General features: G+C 51.1%; 2 protein-coding genes across 5 annotated transcripts in view; both read left to right on the forward strand.

Moving 5' to 3' along the window:
- The window catches only part of sanbr (SANT and BTB domain regulator of CSR), an 808,920-nt gene that overhangs the window by 660,204 nt on the left and 133,480 nt on the right, over window positions 1-15,236 (forward strand). The window lies entirely within an intron of this gene.
- Window positions 1-15,236, forward strand: part of LOC140482629 (uncharacterized) — a gene marked incomplete at its 5' end in the record, with an annotated part of 91,392 nt that overhangs the window by 75,578 nt on the left and 578 nt on the right. The window lies entirely within an intron of this gene.

Here is a 15,236-nt window from a genome sequence, read left to right on the forward strand (position 1 = left end):
GCAAGAGCACGAGAGAGAGAACACGAGCGAGAGAGAGACAACACGAGCAAGAGAGAGAGAACACGAAGCGAGCGAGTGCGAGAGCGAAAACGAGCGAGAGAGAGAGTGCGCGAGAGAGAGCGAGATAGAAAACACGAGCGAGAGAGAGAGAGAGAACACGAGCGAGAGAGAGAGAAATATCACGAACGAGAGAGAGAACATGAGCGAGACAGATAACATGAGCGAGAGAGAAAGAGAGAGCGAACACACGAGAGAGAGAGAGAGAACACGAGGGACAGAGAGAGAGAGAACATGAGCGAGAGAGAGAGAACATGAGCGAGAGAGAGAGAACATGAGCAAGAGAGAGAGAACACGAGGGAGAGAGAACACGAGGGAGAAAGAGAGAACACAAGGAAGAGAGAGAGAGAACTCGAGGGAGAGAGAACACGAGGGAGAGAACACGAGGGAGAGAACACGAGGGAGAGAACACGAGGGAGAGAACACGAGGGAGAGAACACGAGGGAGAGAACACGAGGGAGTGAAAACACGAGGGAGAGAGAACACGAGGGAGGGAGAACACAAGAGAGGGGGGAGAGAACACGAGGGGGGGGAGAGAACAAGAGGGAGAGAGAGAGAGAACACGAGGGAGAGAGAGAGAGAACACGAGGGAGAGAGAGAGAGATAGTGAGCGAGGAGAACACGAGTGAGAGAGAGAGAGAAAGAAATATCACGAACGAGAGAGAGAACATGAGCGAGACAGATAACATGAACGAGAGAAACAGAGAGAGCGAACACACGAGAGAGTGAGAAAACACGAGAGAGAGAGAATATGAGGGAGAGAGAGAGAACATGAGCAAGAGAGAGAGAACACGAGGGGAGAAAGAACACGAGGAAGAGAGAAGAAGAGGGAGAAAGAGAGAGAGAACACAAGGGAGAGAGAGAGAGAACACGAGGGAGAGAGAACACGAGGGAGAGAGAGAGAACACGAGGGAGAGAGAACACGAGGGAGAGAGAACACGAGGGAGAGAGAACACGAGGGAGGGAGAACACGAGGGTGGGAGAACACGAGTGAGAGAGAGAACACGAGAGAGAGAGAGAGAGAGAGAGAGAGAGAGAGAGAGAGAAAATGAACACGAGGGAGAGAGAGAGAGAGAAACGAGAGAGATAGAGACAGAGAGAAACACACGAGGGAGAGAGAGAACACGACGGAGAGAACACGAGGGAGAGAGAGAGATAGAGAAAATGAACACGAGGGAGAGAGAGAGAGAACACGAGAGAGATAGAGACAGAGAGAGAGAGACAGAGACAGAGACAGAGAGAGAGAAACACACGAGAGAGTAAACATGAGGGAGAGAGAGAACACGAGAGCAGAGAGACAGAGAGAGAGAGAGAGAGAGAGAAAACACACGAGAGAGAACACACGAGAGAGAGAACACGAGAGAGTGAGAACACGAAAGAATGAGAACACGAGCGAGAGAGAGAGTGCGCGAGAGAGACAGATAACATGAGCGAGAGAGAGACAACTAACGAGAGAGAGTGAACGCACGAGAGAGTGAGAACAAACGAGAGAGAGAATGAGAACACGATGGGCAGAGAACACGAGAGAGAGAGAGAACACGAGAGAGAGAGCGAGAACAAGAGAGAGAGAGAGAACACGAGAGAGAGAGAGAACACGAGAGAGAGAACACGAGTGAGAGAGAGAGAGAACACGAGAGAGAACATGAGGGAGAGAACACGAGGGGAGAGAGAGAGAACACGAGGGAGAGAGAGAGAGAGAGAGAGAGAGTACACGATGGAGAGAGAGAGAGAGAGACAGAGAGAGAGAGAGAGAGAGAGAGAGAGAAAACACACAGAGAGAGAGAGAACACAAGGGAGAGAGAGAGAACATGAGAGAACATGAGGGAGAGAACACGAGGGAGAGAGAGAACACAAGAGAGAGAGAGACAGAGAGAGAAAACACAAGAGAGAACACACGAGAGAGAGAACACGAGAGAGAGTGAGAACACGAAAGATAGAATGAGAACACGAGCGAGAGTGCGCGAGAGAGAGTGAGGGAGAGAACACAAGCGAGAGAGACAGATAACATGAGCGAGAGAGACAGAGAGAGACAACTCATGAGAGAGAGCGAACGCACGAGAGAGTGAGAACACATGAGAGAGAGAGAATAAGAACATGAGAGAGAACACGAGAGAGAGAGAACATGAGGGAGAGAAGACGAGGGAGAGAGAGAGATAACACGCGAGAGAGATAACACGCGAGAGAGAGAACACGCGAGAGAGAAACACCGCGAGAGAGAGAACACGCGAGAGAGAGAACACGCGAGAGAGAGAACACGCGAGAGAGAGAACGCGAGGGAGAGAGAACGCGAGGGAGAGAGAACGCGAGGGAGAGAGAGAGAGAACGCGAGGGAGAGAGAACATGAGTCGGAGAGGGAGAGAGAGAGAGAGAGAACACGAGAGAGAGCGCGAGCGAGAGGAAGAGAGAGCAAGAGAGAGAGCGAGAGAACACGAGCGAGAGAGAGAACACGAGAGCGAGCGAGAGAGAGAACATGAGCGAGCGAGAGAGAGAGTGCGCGAGAGAGAGAACATGAGCAAGACAGAGAGAGAGTGAGAGAGAACATGAGCGAGGGAGAGGGAGAGCGCGAGAGAACACGAGCAGGAGACAGAACAAACGAGAGAGACAAAACACGGGCGAGAGAGAGAGAGAGAACACGAGAGAGAGAGAGAGAAAACACACGAGAGAGAGGGAGAACACGAGGAAGAGAGAGAGAACACGAGGGAGAAAGAGAGAGAGAGAACTCGAGAGAGAGAGAGAGAGAACACGAGAGAGAGAGAGAGAGAGCGAGAACACGAGAGAGAGAGCGAGAACACGAGGGAGAGAGAGAGAACACGAGAGACAGAGAACACGAGAGACAGAGAACACGAGAGAGAGAGAGAACACGAGGGAGAGAGAGAGAGAACACAAGGGAGAGAGGGAGAGAGAGAGACAGAGAGAGAGAGAGAGAGAGAGAGGAGAAAACACGAGAGAGAGAGAACACGAGGGAGAGAGAGAGAACACGAGGGAGAGAACACGAGGGAGAGAGAACCCGAGGGAGAGAGAACCCGAGGGAGATACAGAGAGAGAGAGAGAGAGAAAACACACGAGAGAGAGAGAGAACACGAGGGAGAGAGAGAGAACACGAGGGACAGAGAGAGAGAAAACATGAGGGAGAGAGAGAACACGAGAGAGTGAGGGAGAGAACACAAGCGAGAGAGACAGATAACATGAGCGAGAGAGACAGAGAGAGAGAGACAACTCACGAGAGAGAGCGAACGCACGAGAGAGTGAGAACACACGAGAGAGAGAGAATAAGAACATGAGAGAGAACACGAGAGAGAGAGAACATGAGGGAGAGAAGACGAGGGAGAGAGAGAGATAACACGCGAGAGAGAGAACACGCGAGAGAGAGAACACGCGAGAGAGAGAGAGAACGCGAGGGAGAGAGAGAGAACGCGAGGGAGAGAGAGAGAACGCGAGGGAGAGAGAACATGAGTCGGAGAGGGAGAGAGAGAGAGAGAGAACACGAGAGAGAGAGAGAGAGCGAGAGGGATAGAGAGCAAGAGAGAGAGCGAGAGAACACGAGCGAGAGAGAGAACACGAGCGAGCGAGAGAGAGAGTGCGCAAGAGAGAGAGAACATGAGCAAGACAGAGAGAGAGTGAGAGAGAACACGAGCGAGAGAGAGAGAGCGCGAGAGAGAGAGCGAACATGAGCAAAGGAGAGGGAGAGCGCAAGAGAACATGAGCAGGAGAGAGACAGAACAAAAGAGAGGGACAAAACACGAGCGAGAGAGAGAGAGAGCACGAGAGAGAGAGAGAGAGAAAACACACGAGAGAGAGGGAGAACACGAGGAAGAGAGAGAGAACACGAGGGAGAATGAGAGAGAGAGTACTCGAGAGAGAGAGAGAGAGAGAGAGAGAGAGAGAGAGCGCGAGAACACGAGAGAGAGAGAGAGAGCGAGAACACGAGGGAGAGAGAGAGAACACGAGAGACAGAGAGAACACGAGGGAGAGAACACAAGGGAGAGAGGGAGAGAGAACACGAGGGAGAGAGAGTGAGAGAGACAGAGACAGAGAGAGAGAAAACACACAAGAGAGAAAGAACACGAGGGAGAGAGAGAGAGAACACAGGGGTGAGAGAGAACACGAGGGAGAGAGAGAAAACATGAGGGAGAGAGAGAACACGAAAGAGAGAGAGAACACGAGAGAGAGAGAGAGAGAAAACACACGAGAGAGAGAGCGAACACGAGGAAGAGAGAGAGAACATGAGGAAGAGAGAGAGCGAGAACACGAGAGAGAGAGAGAACACGAGAGACAGAGAGAACACGAGAGACAGAGAACACGAGAGACAGAGAGAGCGAGAACACGAGAGAGACAGAGAGCGAGAACACGAGAGAGACAGAGAGCGAGAACACGAGAGAGAGAGAGAACATGAGAGACAGAGAACACGAGAGAGAGAGAGAACACGAGGGAGAGAGAGAGAGAGAACACGAGGGAGACAGAACCCGAGGGAGAGGGACAGAGAGAGAGAGAGAGAGAGAGAAAAAACACACGAGAGAGAGAGAACACGAGAGAGAGAGAACACGAGGGAGAGAGAGAGAACACTAGGGACAGAGAGAGAGAAAACATGAGGGAGAGAGAGAACACGAGAGAGAGAGAGAGAACACGAGAGAGAGAGAGAACACGAGAGAGAGAGAGAGAGAGAGAGAGAAAGAAAACACACAAGGGAGAACACACAAGAGAAAGAACACGAGAGAGAGTGAGAAAACGAAAGATAGAATGAGAACACGAGCGAGAGAGAGAGTGCACGAGAGAGAGTGAGGGAGAGAACACGAGCGAGAGACAGATAACATGAGTGAGAGAGAGAGAGAGAGAGAGAGAGACAACTCACGAGAGAGAACGAACACACGAGAGAGTGAGAACACACGAGAGAGAATGAGAACACGAGAGAGAGAGAACACGAGAGACAGAGAACACGAGAGACAGAGAGAGCGAGAACACGAGAGAGACAGAGAGCGAGAACACGAGAGAGAGAGAGAACATGAGAGACAGAGAACACGAGAGAGAGAGAGAACACGAGGGAGAGAGAGAGAGAGAACACGAGGGAGACAGAACCCGAGGGAGAGGGACAGAGAGAGAGAGAGAGAGAGAGAGAAAAAACACACGAGAGAGAGAGAACACGAGAGAGAGAGAACACGAGGGAGAGAGAACACGAGGGAGAGAGAGAGAACACTAGGGACAGAGAGAGAGAAAACATGAGGGAGAGAGAGAACACGAGAGAGAGAGAGAGAACACGAGAGAGAGAGAGAACACGAGAGAGAGAGAGAGAGAGAGAGAGAAAGAAAACACACAAGGGAGAACACACAAGAGAAAGAACACGAGAGAGAGTGAGAAAACGAAAGATAGAATGAGAACACGAGCGAGAGAGAGAGTGCACGAGAGAGAGTGAGGGAGAGAACACGAGCGAGAGACAGATAACATGAGTGAGAGTGAGAGAGAGAGAGAGAGAGAGACAACTCACGAGAGAGAACGAACACACGAGAGAGTGAGAACACACGAGAGAGAATGAGAACACGAGAGAGAGAGAACACGAGGGAGAGAACACGAGGGAGAGAACACGAGGGAGTGAAAACACGAGGGAGAGAGAACACGAGGGAGGGAGAACACAAGAGAGGGGGAGAGAACACGAGGGGGGGGAGAGAACACGAGGGAGAGAGAGAGAGAGAGTGAGCGAGAGAACACGAGCGAGAGAGAGACAGAGAGAGAAATATCACGAACGAGAGAGAGAACATGAGCGAGACAGATAACATGAGCGAGAGATACAGAGAGAGCGAACACACGAGAGAGTGAGAACACACGAGAGAGAGAGAACACGAGGGAGAGAGAGAGAATATGAGCAAGAGAGAGAGAAGACGAGGGAGAGAGAACACAAGGGAGAGAGAGAGAGAGAGAGAGAGAGAGAACAGAAGGGAGAGAACAAGAGGGAGAGAAAACATGAGGGAGAGAGAACACGAGGGAGAGAGAACACGAGGGATGGGGAGAGAACACGAGGGAGGGGGGAGAGAACAAAAGTGAGGGGGAGAGAACACGAGGGACAAAGAGAGAGAAAACACAAGGGAGAGAGAGAGAGAACACGAGGGAGAGAGAACATGAGGGAGAGAACACGAGGGAGAGAGAGAGAACACGAGGGAGAGAGAGAGAGAAAAAATGAACACGAGGGAGAGAGAGAGAGAGAAAACACGAGAGACAGAGACAGAGAGAGAGAGAAACACACAAGAGAGAGAGAACACGAGGGAGAGAGAGAACACGCCGGAGAGAACACGAGGGAGAGAGAGAACACGAGGGAGAGAGAGAACACGAGGGAGAGAGAGAGAGAGAGAGAAAACATGAGGGAGAGAGAGAACACGAGAGCGAGAGAGACACAGAGAGAGAGAACACACGAGAGAGAGAACACGAGAGAGTGAGAACACGAAAGAATGAGAACACGAGCGAGAGAAAGAGTGCGCGAGAGAGAGTGAGGGAGAGAACACGAGAGAGACAGATAGCATGAACGAGAGAGAGAAACAACTCACGAGAGAACGAACGCACGAGAGAATGAGAACAGACGAGAGAGAGAATGAGAACACGAGAGAGAGAGAACACGAGCACGAAAACACGAGAGAGCAAGAGCACGAGAGAGAGAACACGAGCGAGAGAGAGACAACACGAGCGAGAGAGAGAGAACACGAGCGAGCGAGAGCGAGAGCGAACATGAGCGAGAGAGAGAGTGCGCGAGAGAGAGCGAGATAGAAAACACGAGCGAGAGAGAGAGAGAGAGAGAGAACACGAGCGAGAGAGAGAGAAATATCACGAACGAGAGAGAGAACATGAGCGAGACAGATAACATGAGCGAGAGAGACAGAGAGAGCGAACACACGAGAGAGTGAGAACACACGAGAGAGAGAGAGAACACGAGGGACAGAGAGAGAGAGAACATGAGCGAGAGAGAGAGAACATGAGCAAGAGAGAGAGAACACGAGGGATTGAGAACACGAGGGAGAGAGAACACGAGGGAGAAAGAGAGAACACAAGGAAGAGAGAGAGAGTACTCGAGGGAGAGAGAACACGAGGGAGAGAACACAAGGGAGAGAACACGAGGGAGTGAAAACACGAGGGAGAGAGAACACGAGGGAGAGAGAACACAAGAGAGGGGGAGAGAACACGAGGGGGGGAGAGAACACGAGGGAGAGAGAGAGAGAACACGAGGGAGAGAGAGAGAGAGAGAGTGAGCGAGAGAACACGAGTGAGAGAGAGAGAGAAAGAAATATCACGAAGGAGAGAGAGAACATGAGCGAGACAGATAACATGAACGAGAGAAACAGACAGAGCGAACACACGAGAGAGTGAGAAAACACGAGAGAGAGAGAACATGAGGGAGAGAGAGAGAACATGAGCAAGAGAGAGAGAACACGAGGGAGAAAGAACACGAGGGAGAGAGAACAAGAGGAAGAGGGAAGAAGATGGAGAAAGAGAGAGAGAACACAAGGGAGAGAGAGAGAGAACACGAGGGAGAGAACACGAGGGAGGGAGAACACGAGGGAGGGAGAACATGAGGGAGGAGGAGAGAACACGAGCGAGGGGTAGAGAACACGAGCGAGGGGTAGAGAACACGAGGGAGAGAGAGAGAGAGAGAGAGAGAGAGAGAGAGAACACGAGGGAGAGAGAGAGAGAGAGAAAATGAACACGAGGGAGAGAGAGAGAGAGAGAAACGAGAGAGACAGAGATAGAGAGAGAGAGAGAGAGAGACAGAGACAGAGAGAGAGAGAAACACACGAGAGAGAGGACACGAGGGAGAGAGAGAACACGACGGAGAGAACACGAGGAAGAGAGAGAGAGAGAGAGAAAACATGAGGGAGAGAGAGAACACGAGAGTGAGAGAGACAGAGAGAGAGAGAGAAAAAACACACAAGAGAGAACACACGAGAGAGAGAACACGAGAGAGTGAGAACACGAAAGAATGAGAACACGAGCGAGAGAGAGAGTGCGCGAGAGAGAGTGAGGCAGAGAACACGAGCGAGGTAGAGACAGAGAGAGAGACAGAGACAGAGACAGAGACAGAGAGAGAGAAACACATGAGAGGGAGAGAACACGAGGGAGAGAGAGAACACGACGGAGAGAACACGAGGGAGAGAGAGAGAGAACACGAGGGAGAGAAAAAACGAGGGAGAGAAAACACGAGGGAGAGAGAACACGAGGGAGGGAGAACACGAGGGAGGGAGAACACGAGGGAGAGAGAACACGAGGGAGAGGGAGAACACGAGAGAGATAGAGACAGAAAGAGAGAGACAGAGACAGAGACAGAGAGAGAGAAACACACGAGAGAGAAAACATGAGGGAGAGAGAGAACACGAGAGCGGAGAGACAGAGAGAGAGAGAGAGAGAAAACACACGAGAGAGAGAACACGAGAGAGTGAGAACACGAAAGAATGAGAACACGAGCGAGAGAGAGAGTGTGCGAGAGAGACAGATAACATGAGCGACAGAGAGACAACTAACGAGAGAGAGTGAACGCACGAGAGAGTGAGAACAAACGAGAGAGAGAATGAGAACACGAAGGACAGAGAACACGAGAGAGAGAGAACACGAGAGAGAGAGCGAGAACAAGACAGAGAGAGAGAACACGAGAGAGAGAGAGAACACGAGAGAGAGAGAGAACACGAGAGAGAGAGAGAACACGAGAGAGAACACGAGGGAGAGAACACGAGGGAGAGAACACGAGGGGAGAGAGAGAGAACACGAGGGAGAGAGAGAGAGAGTACGCGATGGAGAGAGAGAGAGAGAGAGAGAGAGAAAACACACGAGAGAGAGAGAACATGAGGGAGAGAACACGAGGGAGAGAGAGAGAACACAAGAGAGAGAGAGACAGAGAGAGAAAACACACAAGAGAGAACACACGAGAGAGAGAACACGAGAGAGAGTGAGAACACGAAAGATAGAATGAGAACACGAGCAAGAGTGCGCGAGAGAGAGTGAGGGAGAGAACACAAGCGAGAGAGACAGATAACATGAGCGAGAGAGACAGAGAGAGACAACTCACGAGAGAGAGCGAACGCACGAGAGAGTGAGAACACATGAGACAGAGGGAATAAGAACATGAGAGAGAACACGAGAGAGAGAGAACATGAGGGAGAGAAGACGAGGGAGAGAGAGAGATAACACGCGAGAGAGAGAACACGCGAGAGAGAGAACACGCGAGAGAGAGAACGCGAGGGAGAGAGAGAGAACGCGAGGGAGAGAGAACATGAGTCGGAGAGGGAGAGAGAGAGAGAGAGAGAACACGAGAGAGAGAGCGCGAGCGAGAGGAAGAGAGAGCAAGAGAGAGAGCGAGAGAACACGAGCGAGAGAGAGAACACGAGCGAGCGAGAGAGAGAGAAAACACACAAGAGAGAGAGAACACGAGGGAGAGAGAGAGAGAACACAGGGGTGAGAGAGAACACGAGGGAGAGAGAGAAAACATGAGGGAGAGAGAGAACACGAAAGAGAGAGAGAACACGAGAGAGAGAGAGAGAGCGAACACGAGGAAGAGATAGAGAACACGAGGGAGAGAGAGAGAGCGAGAACACGAGAGAGAGAGAGCGAGAACACGAGAGAGAGAGAGAGAGAGCGAGAACACGAGAGAGAGAGAGAGCGAGAACACGAGAGAGAGAGACAACATGAGAGACAGAGAGAACACGACAGACAGAGAACACGAGAGACAGAGAACACGAGAGACAGAGAACACGAGGGAGAGAACACGAGGGAGAGAGAGAGAGAGAGAACACGAGGGAGACAGAACCCGAGGGAGAGAGACAGAGAGAGAGAGAGAGAGAGAGAGAAAACACATGAGAGAGAGAGAACACGAGAGAGAGAGAACACGAGAGAGAGAGAACACGAGGGAGAGAGAGAGAACACTAGGGACAGAGAGAGAGAAAACATGAGGGAGAGAGAGAACACGAGAGAGAGAGAGAGAGAAAGAAAACACACAAGGGAGAACACACAAGAGAAAGAACACGAGAGAGAGTGAGAAAACGAAAGATAGAATGAGAACACGAGCGAGAGAGAGAGTGCACGAGAGAGAGTGAGGGAGAGAACACGAGCGAGAGACAGATAACATGAGTGAGAGAGAGAGAGAGAGAGAGACAACTCACGAGAGAGAGCGAACGCACGAGAGAGTGGGAACACACGAGAGAGAATGAGAACACGAGAGAGAGAGAACACAAGGGAGAGAGAGAGAGAACACAAGAAAGAGAGAGAGAACAGGAGGGAGAGAGAGAGAGAATACGAGAGAGAGAACATGAGGGAGAGAGAGAGAGAGAGAGAACACGAGGGACAGAGAGAGAGAAAACATGAGGGAGAGAGAGAACACGAGAGAGTGTGGGAGAGAACACAAGCGAGAGAGACAGATAACATGAGCGAGAGAGACAGAGAGAGAGCGACAACTCACGAGAGAGAGCGAACGCACGAGAGAGTGCGAACACACGAGAGAGAGAGAATAAGAACATGAGAGAGAACACGAGAGAGAGAGAACATGAGGGAGAGAAGACGAGGGAGGAGAGAGATAACATGCGAGAGAGAGAACACGCGAGAGAGAGAACACGCGAGAGAGAGTGAACGCGAGGGCTGGAGAGAGAGAACGCGAGGGAGAGAGAACATGAGTCGGAGAGGGAGAGAGAGAGAGAGAGAACACGAGAGAGAGAGAGAGCAAGCGAGAGGGATAGAGAGCAAGAGAGAGAGCGAGAGAACACGAGCGAGAGAGAGAACACGAGCGAGCGAGAGAGAGAGTGCGCAAGAGAGAGAGAACATGAGCAAGACAGAGAGAGTGAGAGAGAACACGAGCGAGAGAGAGAGAGCGCGAGAGAGAGAGCGAACATGAGCAAGGGAGAGGGAGAGCGCGAGAGAACACGAGCAGGAGAGAGACAGAACAAACGAGAGAGACAAAACACGAGCGAGAGAGAGAGAGAGCACGAGAGAGAGAGAGAGAGAAAACACACGAGAGAGATGGAGAACACGAGGAACAGAGAGAGAACACGAGGGAGAAAGAGAGAGAGAGTACTCGAGAGAGAGAGAGAGAGAGCGCGAGAACACGAGAGAGAGAGAGAGAGCGAGAACATGAGAGAGAGAGAGAGAACACGAGAGACAGAGAGAACACGAGGGAGAGAACACAAGGGAGAGAGGGAGAGAGAACACGAGGGTGAGAGAGACAGAGACAGAGAGAGAGAAAACACACAAGAGAGAAAGAACACGAGGGAGAGAGAGAGAGAGAACACAGGGGTGAGAGAGAACACGAGGGAGAGAGAGAAAACATGAGGGAGAGAGAGAACACGAAAGAGAGAGAGAACACGAGAGAGAGAGAGAGAAAACACACGAGAGAGATGGAGAACACGAGGAAGAGAGAGAGAACACGAGGGAGAAAGAGAGAGAGAGTACTCGAGAGAGAGAGAGAGAGAGAGAGCGCGAGAACACGAGAGAGAGAGAGAGAGCGAGAACATGAGAGAGAGAGAGAGAGAGAACACGAGGGAGAGAGAGAGAACACGAGAGACAGAGAGAACACGAGGGAGAGAACACAAGGGAGAGAGGGAGAGAGAACACGAGGGAGAGAGAGACAGAGAGTGAGAGAGACAGAGACAGAGAGAGAGAAAACACACAAGAGAGAAAGAACACGAGGGAGAGAGAGAGAGAACACAGGGGTGAGAGAGAACACGAGGGAGAGAGAGAAAACATGAGGGAGAGAGAGAACACGAAAGAGAGAGAGAACACGAGAGAGAGAAAGAGAAAACACACGAGAGAGAGAGAGCGAACACGAGGAAGAGAGAGAGAACACGAGGAAGAGAGAGAGCGAGAACACGAGAGAGAGAGAGAACATGAGAGACAGAGAGAACACGAGAGACAGAGAACATGAGAGACAGAGAGAGCGAGAACACGAGAGAGACAGAGAGCGAGAACACGAGAGAGAGAGAGAACATGAGAGACAGAGAGAACACGAGAGACAGAGAACACGAGAGAGAGAGAGAACACGAGGGAGAGAACACGAGAGAGAGAGAGAGAGAGAACACGAGGGAGACAGAACCCGAGGGAGAGAGACAGAGAGAGAGAGAGAGAGAGAGAGAGAAAACACACGAGAGAGAGAGAACACGAGAGAGAGAGAACACGAGGGAGAGAGAGAGAACACTAGGGACAGAGAGAGAGAAAACATGAGGGAGAGACAGAACACGAGAGAGAGAGAGAGAGAGAACACGAGAGAGAGAGAGAACACGAGAGAGAGAGAGAGAGAGAAAGAAAACACACAAGGGAGAACACACAAGAGAAAGAACACGAGAGAGAGTGAGAAAACGAAAGATAGAATGAGAACACGAGCGAGAGAGAGAGTGCACGAGAGAGAGTGAGGGAGAGAACACGAGCGAGAGACAGATAACATGAGTGAGAGAGAGAGAGAGAGAGAGAGAGACAACTCACGAGAGAGAGCGAACGCACGAGAGAGTGAGAACACACGAGAGAGAATGAGAACACGAGAGAGAGAGAGAGAACACAAGGGAGAGAGAGAGAGAACACGAGAAAGAGAGAGAGAACAGGAGGGGGAGAGAGAGAGAGAGAGAATACGAGAGAGAGAACATGAGGGAGAGAGAGAGAACACGAGGGAGAGAGAGAGAGAACACGAGGGAGACAGGGCGAGAGAGAGACAGAGAGAGAGAGAGACAGAGGAGACAGCACGAGAGAGAGAGAACACGAGGGAGAGAGAGAGAGAACACGAGAGAGAGAGAGAGTGAGAACACGAGAGAGAGAGAGAACACGAGAGACAGAGAACACGCGGGAGAGAGAGAGAGAGAGAGAACACAAGGGAGAGAGGGAGAGAGAGAGACAGAGGAGACAACACGAGAGAGAGAGAACACGAGGGAGAGAGAGAACCCGAGGGAGAGACAGAGAGAGAGAGAGAGAAAACGAGGGAGAGAGAGAGAACACGAGGGACAGAGAGAGAGAAAACATGAGGGAGAGAGAGAACACGAGAGAGTGAGGGGGAGAACACAAGCGAGAGAGACAGATAACATGAGTGAGAGAGACAGAGAGAGAGAGACAACTCACGAGAGAGAGCGAACGCACGAGAGAGTGAGAACACACGAGAGAGAAATAAGAACATGAGAGAGAACACGAGAGAGAGAGAGAACATGAGGGAGAGAAGACGAGGGAGAGAGAGAAATAACACGCGAGAGAGAGAACACGCGAGAGAGAGAACACGCGAGAGAGAGAGAGAGAGAACACGAGGGAGAGAGAGAACGCGAGGGAGAGAGAGAGAGAACACGAGGGAGAGAGAGACAGAGACAGAGAGAGAGAAAACACACAAGAGAGAAAGAACACGAGGGAGAGAGAGAGAGAACACAGGGGTGAGAGAGAACACGAGGGAGAGAGAGAAAACATGAGGGAGAGAGAGAACACGAAAGAGAGAGAGAACACGAGAGAGAGAGAGAGAAAACACACGAGAGAGAGAGCGAACACGAGGAAGAGAGAGAGAACACGAGGGAGAGAGAGAGAACACGAGGGAGAGAGAGAGAACACAAGGGAGAGAGAGAGAACACAAGGGAGAGAGAGAGAGAATACGGGAGAGAGAGAGAGAGCGAGAACACGAGACAGAGAGAGAACATGAGAGACAGAGAGAACACGAGAGACAGAGAACACGAGAGAGAGAGAGAGAGCGAGAACACGAGAGAGACAGAGAGCGAGAACATGAGAGAGAGAGAGAACATGAGAGACAGAGAGAACACGAGAGAGAGAGAACACGAGAGAGAGAGAGAGAACACGAGGGAGAAAGAGAGAGAGAACACAAGGGAGAGAGAGAGAGAGAGAGAGAACACAAGGGAGAGAGGGAGAGAGAGAGAGACAGAGAGAGAGAGAGACAGAGGAGAAAACACGAGAGAGAGAGAACACGAGGGAGAGAGAGAGAACACGAGGGAGAGAACACGAGGGAGAGAGAACCTGAGGGAGAGAGAGAGAGAGAGACAGAGAGAGAGACAGAGAGAGAGAAAACACACGAGAGAGAGAGAACACGAGGGAGAGAGAGAGAACACAAGGGACAGAGAGAGAGAAAACATGAGGGAGAGAGAGAACACGAGAGAGTGAGGGAGAGAACACAAGCGAGAGAGACAGATAACATGAGCGAGAGAGACAGAGAGAGAGAGACAACTCACGAGAGAGAGCGAACGCACGAGAGAGTGAGAACACACGAGAGAGAGAGAATAAGAACATGAGAGAGAACACGAGAGAGAGAGAGAACATGAGAGAGAGAGAGAACATGAGAGACAGAGAGAACACGACAGACAGAGAACACGAGAGACAGAGAACACGAGAGAGAGAGAACACGAGGGAGAGAACACGAGGGAGAGAGAGAGAGAGAGAACACGAGGGAGACAGAACCCGAGGGAGAGAGACAGAGAGAGAGAGAGAGAGAGAGAAAACACATGAGAGAGAGAGAACACGAGAGAGAGAGAACACGAGAGAGAGAGAACACGAGGGAGAGAGAGAGAACACGAGGGACAGAGAGAGAGAAAACATGAGGGAGAGAGAGAACACGAGAGAGAGAGAGAGAGAAAGAAAACACACAAGGGAGAACACACAAGAGAAAGAACACGAGAGAGAGTGAGAAAACGAAAGATAGAATGAGAACACGAGCGAGAGAGAGAGTGCACGAGAGAGAGTGAGGGAGAGAACACGAGCGAGAGACAGATAACATGAGTGAGAGAGAGAGAGAGAGAGAGACAACTCACGAGAGAGAGCGAACGCACGAGAGAGTGAGAACACACGAGAGAGAATGAGAACACGAGAGAGAGAGAACACAAGGGAGAGAGAGAGAGAACACAAGAAAGACAGAGAGAACAGGAGGGAGAGAGAGAGAGAGAGAGAGAGAGAATACGAGAGAGAGAACATGAGGGAGAGAGAGAGAGAGAGAACACGAGGGACAGAGAGAGAGAAAACATGAGGGAGAGAGAGAACACGAGAGAGTGTGGGAGAGAACACAAGCGAGAGAGACAGATAACATGAGCGAGAGAGACAGAGAGAGAGCGACAACTCACGAGAGAGAGCGAACGCACGAGAGAGTGCGAACACACGAGAGAGAGAGAATAAGAACATGAGAGAGAACACGAGAGAGAGAGAACATGAGGGAGAGAAGACGAGGGAGGAGAGAGATAACATGCGAGAGAGAGAACACGCGAGAG

This window comes from Chiloscyllium punctatum, chromosome 11 (genome assembly GCF_047496795.1).
Source record: "Chiloscyllium punctatum isolate Juve2018m chromosome 11, sChiPun1.3, whole genome shotgun sequence".
Taxonomy (NCBI): Eukaryota; Metazoa; Chordata; class Chondrichthyes; order Orectolobiformes; family Hemiscylliidae; genus Chiloscyllium; species Chiloscyllium punctatum.